The following is a 9,641-nucleotide window of genomic DNA, read 5'->3' on the forward strand; positions in this document are numbered from 1 at the left end:
AGCTAAGTGGTCCCCTGGTTGCTGTACAAGGGCCATAAGATGATTTTCTTTTTCTTGCCACACTTTCTATTGGCTAAATCTCAGTTGGACTGCAGCTGTAGGAAAGAGGTCAGGTGCTGCTGTTATTCCAGGCCCGGGTGGGAAGGAAGACACAAGGAATAGGTTCTTTAGCATTCCCCTCACTAGTCCATAATTACTAAAGAAATACTTTGGAAAGGATATATTTAAAGTCAAAGCTATTAGATTCCCCTTTTCTTCATTCAGGGACTTACACTGACTTCAGAAACCAATCCCCAAGACATTGGGGACTGTAACCAAAGCCCCTTAAAGTCAACAGAGAGACTCCCACTGATTTCAGTGGGTTCTCAGACAAACCCTAAGGAAGGGATCTCCTTGAGCATGCCTAGGTGACAATCCGACTGCATAAAACAAACTAACTCCACAGAGATGCTGCAGGAGCCAGCAGGGAAAGAGTTAACCACCGTTTCAGTTAGCTTGGCAATTACCTGTTTTTATATATTTTTTCACAGATAAATGATCTTCAGTCCATGAACTAAGATGCTGTGAGCCCTGAGATCTGTTCTGCAGTGCAGCCACCTGTGAATCAAGGAGTAGCTCAGGTTTAGGGCTTTGTTGGGGGATGTATAAATGATTAACTCACTCTCACCCTCTTGGTCTTTTTTCCCTTTGCTCCTGAAACTGTGCCACAGCCAAGTTATCTTGGAGCCTCTGCTCCAGCCTAACACCCCAAATGCCTATCTCCATGTCAGGATAGAGAAGAGAGTCCAAACTAACCTAGCTCCGGCACAGCCTCCCTCAGGCCCAGAGGGAGCAAAGACCAAGAGCAAGTTAATCATTTATAGGCATAGTTGCTGAAGGAGCTGTAAGCTGCCAGGTGACAGCTGCTAAAGAATTACCCAGAGAGCAAGGGCAGTGCCTTCTTTCCTAGGGCCTGACCCAGCACTCATTAAGTCAGTGGAAATATTCCCTTTGAGTTAAATGATCTTTGTCTGATAAGCAACTCCTGGCCCTCTGCCGCAATTGTGTCCTTCACCCAGGATTAGCTGCTTTCAGAATTGCTCACCTATCTCATCCTGCAGCATGTGCAGCTGCTCTCACCAGCTTCCTTCCTCTCCTTTTCATTCCCCTACCTCACCTTCAGTTTGAAAACGGCCTTTAATCTTCGGATAGCTCAGTAAAGTAAATTGCCTCAGACAATTTACTTGTTCCTTCTTCTAGGGACCCAAATAAACAATAGCCCATGTATAACATCTTCTTCTTCTTCTTTGTTGTTCTGCATTGCTACACATTCCATGGAACAGCTGATGGAAATGCAAATGGAAAGTTCACACTGGTTGTTCCTGTCTGCAGTGCAGAGCACTGTATTTTTATTACCAACACAGCACTCTCAGTGTGCTCTGTGCTGTACGAAGTGGAGGAAGACACATTAGTAGAGAATAGTAAGGTCTGATGCTCAGCTGCTCAATGAGTTTATCAGTTTAAATCAGATTAGCTCAATGGAGCCAATTTGCACTAGTCTGGCCTTCAGTTTGTACTACTCAGTGAATGACATGGCCTGAGGGCTCTAGTGTGCCTGTACGGCACAACCCCTCATTGCAGGCAGAGTGAGAGCTCTAGGTGGCATAGACACAATGTCTCCAGAAGCTCTCAAAACATCCAGAAGCTTCCAATCATCTCTTAAGAAAGTGTAGTGTATCTGGTGCAGATACATGGTCTGCATCTCACCAACGCCCAGTGATTCCCCACCACCTTTGATGTAGAGAGTGCCCCTATCAGTGCTAGCTTTGCATTCTCATTTTCTTGAGAGATGTGTGAAGACTGTGCCCGTGCAAGCATGGGTGAGATTCAGTGGATGGAGGCAGGAAAGCAGGAGATATATCACTGGTAGTATCAAGTGAATAAGACTTGTTGTGACAATATTTTCTTTGCGCTCAGACAGAGAGGAACTAAGAAGTATGGTCGGAGTTAGTCAGCCCAGGCAGAGCACAATGAGGAAACAATAGGAGTTAGCACACCTTCACACATTTTAAGTTCAGAGGGGACCCTTATGGCCAGCTAATCTGTTCTCCTGTATAGCACAGGCCATAGAATTTGACCCTGTAAATCCTGCATTGCAGCCCAGCCACAGGAATAATCCATGACTGAAAATGAATATTGTGCATGGGAAGAAGGGCAGAATGGCAACATTCAGATTCAAGCCGTGGGTGGAAGGGCTCAGACTTACATCTGTTCGTCAACCATGTGATGTCATTTCAAAAGGGGCAAATGCCATTCTGGTGTGTATTTATAGGAGTGTCATATGTAAGTCACAGGAGGTATTTGTTCTGCTCTGCTCAGTAGTAATGGACGCCACAGCTGGGGTACTGTATCTAATTCTAGGCACACACTTTAAAACAGATGTGGACAAATTGGAGAGAGTCCAGCAAAAAGAAACAATAATGGTAAGAGGTTTAGAAAACCTGACCCATGAGGAAAGGTTGAAAGAACTGAGTATGTTTAGTCTAACGAGGAGAAAGTTGAGAGGGCACATGCTAACAGTCCTCAAATATGTAAAACGTTGCTATACAGAAGACAGTGATCTATTGTTCCCCATGTGCACTGAAGGTAGAAAAAGAAGTAATCACCTTTGAGAAGAGAAGAAATTGCTCTTGTACAAAGAGATTTAGGTTGGGGGATTAGGCAAAATGTTCTAACTGCAAGGGTGGCTAAGCATTGAAATTGGTTACCTAGAGAGGTTGTGGAATCCCCATCCTTTGAGGTTTTTAAGAACAGGTTAGACAAACATCAGTCACGGCTCTGCTCTGCCAAAGGGGGATGATCTAGATATACTCTCAAGGTCCCTTCCAGCCCACACCTTGAATACTGCATGCAGCTCTGTTTGCCCCATCTCAAAAAAAGATATATTAGACATGGAAAATTGGCAATAAAAATTATTAGGAGCATGGAACAGCTTCCATATGAGCAGAGATTGAAAAGTTTGGGACTGTTCATCTTGGAAAAGAGACAACAAAAGGGAAGTAATATATGATAGAAGTCTATAAAATCAAGAACAGTGTAGAAAGAGTGAATAAGAAAGTGTTATTTACTCCTTCACATAACACAAGAGCCAGGGGTCACCCATAGGAATTAATAAGCAGCAGGTTTAAAACAAACAAAGGGAAGCACTTTTTCACACAACATACAGTCAACCTGTGGAGCACATTGCCAGGAGATGTTATGAAGACCAAAAGTATAGCTGGGTTCAAAAAAGAATTAGGTAAGTAACCTCTGACTGCCAGAAGCTGGGACTGGATGACAGGGAATGGCTCTCTCAATAATCGCTCTGTTCAATTTATTCCCTCTGAAGCATCTGGCATTCACCATTGTCGGAAGACAAGATATTGGGTCAGATCAGTGGTGGGCAAGCTGAGGTTTATGGGCTGCATGCAGCCCATCAGGGTAATCCACCGGCGGTCTGCCAGACAGTTTGTTTACATTTGCGAGGCTGCATGCAGCTCCCAGTAGCCACAGTCAATGGGAGCTGCTGGAAGCAGTGGCCAGCATGTTCCTGCGGCCCGCGCCACTTCCCGCAGCTCCCATTGGCCCAGAATGGCGAACCATGGCCACTAGGAGCTGTGGGCAGCCGTGCAAATGTAAACAAACTGTCTGGCGGACTGTTGGTGGATTATCCATGACTAGGTTAGATAGACCATTGGTCTGACCCAGTATGGCCATTCTTATGTACATTTCTATATTTTTATGTTCTTCAGAAATCCCTGCAGATTTCCCTTATGCAGGGTTTATTCTTGAGCAAATGATTTTTAATTCTTGGTATGTGTTCAAGAATGTTATCTATTTAACTTTAAGCTTGCCATCAAGCATCATTTTTGTCTGTTGTAGATTCTGGATGTGATTACAGCATAAACATTTATCACCACTGGAAGTTTCCTGTTGCCTCTCAGTCACTTGCATCATATCACTATAATCTGCATGACACTACAGAACTTTCTGACTTGATCTTTCATTCGTAGTTGAGCATTTATCATCACCCAAGTGTTCTGACTCTGTTTGCTTCCATGTCAGCAAGTATGAACCACAGCAAGCAACAGCTGAAAGTCTATGAACAAACGTAAGGCCAGGTCTACACTACAGACGTACATCAGTGTAACTACATCACTCGGGGGATGAAAAATCCACACCCCTAAACAACACAATTATACCAACTTAACGCCTTATCTCTCATGTTGACATAACTATGTTGACATCACTACATCTCTTGCGTAGGTGGATTAACTAGGCCAACAGGAGAAGCTCTCCAGTCAGGGTAGTAGTGTCATCATTGAAGTGCTTCAGCAGCACAGTTGCCGCAGTGCAGCTGCGCCACTTCAGCCTTTTAAGGGTAGACCTGTCCTAAGAGACTGCAGCTATGTACATCAAATATAATGGCCTGAGTTTCCATCATCTGGCACCTTGTGCAGCCATTGGCACCAGTGCAAAGTGACTATAAAATGCTGCCATTCTGAACTGTCCACTTCACACTCAGTTTGCTCTGGATTCAATGACTATCTCAATGCAGAGCAAGTAAAACTGTATTACACACAAAAGCTAAATGACAAGAGCATTATTAAAGTTGCAAAGTCAAGCACTCAAAAATTAGAAAATGCCCGAATTAAGGTTCCTGTGAAACCTTAATTCCTCCCCCTTGTATGTATGCTTTATGACACAGTCTTTAATTACATGATCATGTGCTATTTTTTCCAACCACAGGACTCCTGTCTCATTTACAGGATGGGCAGTGTTCACTTAATCAGCAGCTATTCCATATTTTGCTTACACAAAATATTCAAGGTGTGGCTCCTGGCCTTATTTCCTGCACACAGTTCAAACTCTGCTCTGAATATAGAATCATTCATTTTCTCATGGGCTTTCCTATGGCACTCATCAATATCTGAATGCTTCAAAACATTAATACATTTATTTTCACAGTGCGCCTCTGAGGGGAGGGGAGTGGGGTGTGTAATTCCTATTTTACAGATGGGGAATTTAGGCACACAGAGATTAAGATCAACAGTATCCACTTATTCTAGGTTTCCAATCTGAGATGTTTAGGACTTGATTTTCGAGAGTCCTTAACATTAAACTGCATTTTATATGTTCAAGCTCAGTTGCCACTGATTTCAGTGGCTGCTGCGAGTGCTCATCTCTTCCACAAATCAGATGCCAGCTATCTCAAATTGGGTATGCAGAAAATGAGGAACACATAGTGGCCAACTGTAAAGTCTTTGGCTTAAATGACTTGCCCAGAAGGGTTACCAATTTTGGTTGGACGTATTCCTGGAATTTTCATCACATGACGTAATCTTTTATTAAAGATTAATCTTTAATTCCTGAAGACCAGGAGTGGCAGATTTGTAGAAATGTTGGTGGTGCCCTGAACGCCCAGAGGTTCCCCCCAACTTCGTTCCCCACCTTCCTAAGGCTCTGGAAGGGAGTTTCGGTGGGAGGAGGAGGTCTGAGGTGCAGACCCTGTGCTGGGGTAGGGCATTGGGGTGCAGAAGGGGTGAGAGGTTGGGTTCTGGGAGGGAGTTTGGGTGGGGAAAGGAGTCTAGGGTGCATATCTGGGATGGGGCAAAGGGTGGGTGTGTAGCAGGGGTTGAGGGGTGCAGGCTCTGGGAGGCAGTTTGGGTGCACGTTCTGGGAGCAAGTGTGGAGTGAAGGGGTACAGGCTCTGGGATGGAGTTTGGATGCAGGCTCTGCGTTGGGAGTTCAGGCTCTGGGTGGGAGTTTGGGTACTGGGGAGGGTGTGTGGGAAGGGGAGGGTGCAGGCTCTGGGACGGAGTTTGGGCACCGGGTGTGGGTTCCGGGCTGGGGGTGTAGAAGGGGGTGAGGGGTGCAGGCTCTGGAAGGGAGTTTGGGGATGGGAGGGGTGTGGAGGGAGGGGGTGCAGGCTCTGGGAGGGGGTGGGAGGTGTGGCACTTACCTGGGGCTCCTAGGCAGGGTGGGCTGGGGGTCTCCATGCGCTGCTACCCCCAGGCACTGCCCCTGCAGCTTCCTATTGGTCACAGGAGCACTTGGGGTGGGAGCAGCAGGCATAGACACAGACCCGATGCAGCCCACACAGAGGCTGCAGGGAGGGGCTGGCAGCCACGTGAAGTGTGCAGGCAGGAAGTTGCTCAGCTCCACTGCACTGCCGTTGGTGGGTGAGGGTCCCCGGCCATTTTAAATCACCTGGGAGACGTGTGGGGGCAGAAGGCAGGGCCAAAGGAGAGACCCAGTCTCAAACATTGCTGTAGCTGGGCCCTGGGCCAGGAATATTCCTGGTGCCCATGCAACATGGGCCCATAGAACTCGCCGATCATGTTGGAGACTCCAGGACAATCCGGGAGGCTTGGCTACCCTATTGCTCAGAATCACCGAGGAACTCTGTGGCAGAGACAGGAATAGAATTCAGTTCTCCAGGGAAGCATTTCACTATCTTAACTATAAGCACATTCTTTCTCTTCCCACAATCTCTTGTCTCTAGCCATAACTTTTTTCCACCTAAAAATGCACATTTTGGTTGTCCGAAATATTTTGAGAATTTATACAGTTTTTGCTTAATTATTTTGTCAAAATAAATGGGGGGAAATGTGAGGCTAGATTCAGAAAACACAGGAAGTGATGCTCCTTTGTATCCAATAGCCCACTCACTGCAATCCCCATTCTGCAGAAGGTCTTCTATATCCCAGTGAGTGTCCTAACCAATTGGCTATTGGGTATAAATGGGACACATCCCCCTCGATTTTGTGAATCTAGCCTGTAATTTCAGTTGATTTTATAAAATGAAAAGTTAAAAATGTCTGGAAACAAAATGAAACAAAACATTTTGTTAAACCCAAAACAAACAACAAAGTCTGACTTTTCAGTTCACTGAAAATCTTACAAATTCAGGTTTGGGTGCCCTGAAACATTTTTTTTTTTTTGATGAACTGGAATGAGTAAAAAAAAGTCAGTTATTTGCATAGCTGTAGTCACTCTTTTCTGTAACAAATGAAGATAGGGACCTACAGACAAGTCTCCTTTATAGCATTACCCTGCTCCATCCCCAGAGCAGGTCCATCCTGTGTTCTGAATGAGATAGGGTCCTATGGAAAAAATAATATGTGACTAGGTAATTATAGACTGTATCAGAATGCATGCGCACAAAGATACCTCAAGTCTGACATTCCTAACTTCAGATCTACCACACAGGCTTTTGACACCTGAGCTAATGGCAGAATGATAGCAGTAACAGGTTGTCATCCTCTACATGGACAATCACTAAAGGAGGATGAGAAACACACTTTGCTTGGGAGTTTCACCAACATTTGCTGAGAGCAGGTCTGGATACAAATTCTGCTTCTGTCCCCTTTGTCTAAAACTGGCTGAGCCAAAACCTTGAATGCAAACACTATACATCTTTGGGGTATTTGAAATCCAGACCAAAGTGTTGCAATTTAGTTCTATCTCTAGATAAAAATGCACAATCAACATATTAAATACATCTGACAATGTTGTTTTAACCACAAGGTCCTCTTAGGTAACCTGTAAGAGACAAAGGAGTAATTGTATAAGTGTATTTATGATGGCCTTTTAATCATATAATCATTGATGTTGGTGATTAAGAGTACCTATTGGGTCATCCAGTTGCTCTGTTTGCTGAAGCAGGATTTTTTTCACATCAGTTGCTAGTACTCTGATACACTTTTAAAGTTTCCAATTCTCTGCCCTATTCTTTTCCAGAATAAGGAATTTAGATAGCTTCACTTGCTCTGTTCTTGTGAAAGATGTAGCTTCCTTCTGACCCCATGTGACACACCAGAGGGCTTGCAAGAGAGACTGAACTTTATTCACTTTTGCAAGGAACAGTGTAAAGGGGTTAGAACAGGGGTTCTCAAACGGGGGGTCCAGAACAAGGTCCTCTTAGGTAACCTGTAAGAGACAAAGGAGTAATTGTATAAGTGTATTTATGATGGCCTTTTAATCATATAATCATTGATGTTGGTGATTAAGAGTACCTATTGGGTCATCCAGTTGCTCTGTTTGCTGAAGCAGGATTTTTTTCACATCAGTTGCTAGTACTCTGATACAGTTTTAAAGTTTCCAATTCTCTGCCCTATTCTTTTCCAGAATAAGGAATTTAGATAGCTTCACTTGCTCTGTTCTTGTGAAAGATGTAACTTCCTTCTGACCCCATGTGACACACCAGAGGGCTTGCAAGAGAGACTGAACTTTATTCACTTTTGCAAGGAACAGTGTAAAGGGGTTAGAACAGGGGTTCTCAAACGGGGGGTCCAGAACCCTCAGGGGGTCGCAAGGTTCTTACATGGGGGGGTCACCAACTGTCAGCCTCTACCCCAAACCCCGCTTCGCCTCCAGCATTTATAATGGTGTTAAATGTGTTTAAAAGTGCTTTTCATTTATAAGGGGGAGGTCACACTCAGAGGCTTTCTGTGTGAAAGGGGTCACCAGTACAAAAGTTTGAGAACCACTGGGTTAGAAGGAATGCTGCCCAGAATAGAGGCTGATCTGTTTAAACTGGACTAGGTGATAAATCACCAAGCCATATACTTATGGCAGAGCAGCTTCATAATAATTTTTGTTTTGTGATTGTGTGGCAGAGAACATGAGTAGGAAATAGTTGTGGGAAAGTATGACAGACTACGTGGGAGATGAAAGGAAAGCAAACAACGTGAAAAATCAGCGGCAGTCAGGGAGAAGAAATGTACTAGCACTAACTTACTTGATCTTCACTGCACCTTCCCCCACATCTTAAAAACTAAGAAGAGAAAATACATAATGTGAAAATGGCAGCCAGTGTTTCCACTATCAAAGGGAAAGAACAAATGATAGAGCAAAGCACAGCAGCAGTAACCTCTCTTTCTTCCACTCCACACCTATTTCATCCCATGGGGGCTCTGATCTCAATCTACTCGGAGTCATCCCTTCCCTGAATTGTGATAAAGAATTCAGCAAAGGGGCATTTAAAAGCAGCACTTCTTATTTGAGTTCTCAGGTGGTTATTTCAGGATACATAAAACAAAACTGATTAGGCCTAAAGGGGGTGATGGAATCTATAATGCATATTAGAAGGAAGAGAATCTCAGCAATTAGAAGTCATGGGGGTTAAATAGATATTTGAAGGTGACTCGAGGCTTGCCACTTTACAAAGATAATGTATTCCATAGAAGCTATTCATTGACTGAAGCCCTGTTATTAAAATCTTGGTATATCTTGTAGACAAATTGATTTTGAGAGTATATATTTTTCCCCGCACCTGGGGAAACTGTAAAACATCAGGCATAGCTGTGTTAGTTAAACATTATTATTATTTATTATTATTTTACTTCAAATCCTGGGGTCCTCACTGAAGTTCAGTTTTTCACAGACTTTGCTCACCCAGAATTCCCACCTTATCCGCTAGTGACTTTAATGAGAGGTTTGCCTGAGTAATATCTGCATAAAAATGGAGCAAGGATTTCAAAATTCAGCCCAACAATAAAGTTATGATCCTCTTTTGTTTCTTATAAAAAGATGGCAGACAGATTAGTGAGTTCTGTCATTGTGGAAGGTGAATGCAACAGAACTATTAATGCTGTCATTTAATTACTTAGTATTCACAT

Source organism: Gopherus evgoodei, chromosome 1 (genome assembly GCF_007399415.2).
Source record: "Gopherus evgoodei ecotype Sinaloan lineage chromosome 1, rGopEvg1_v1.p, whole genome shotgun sequence".
In the NCBI taxonomy this organism is placed as follows: domain Eukaryota; kingdom Metazoa; phylum Chordata; order Testudines; family Testudinidae; genus Gopherus; species Gopherus evgoodei.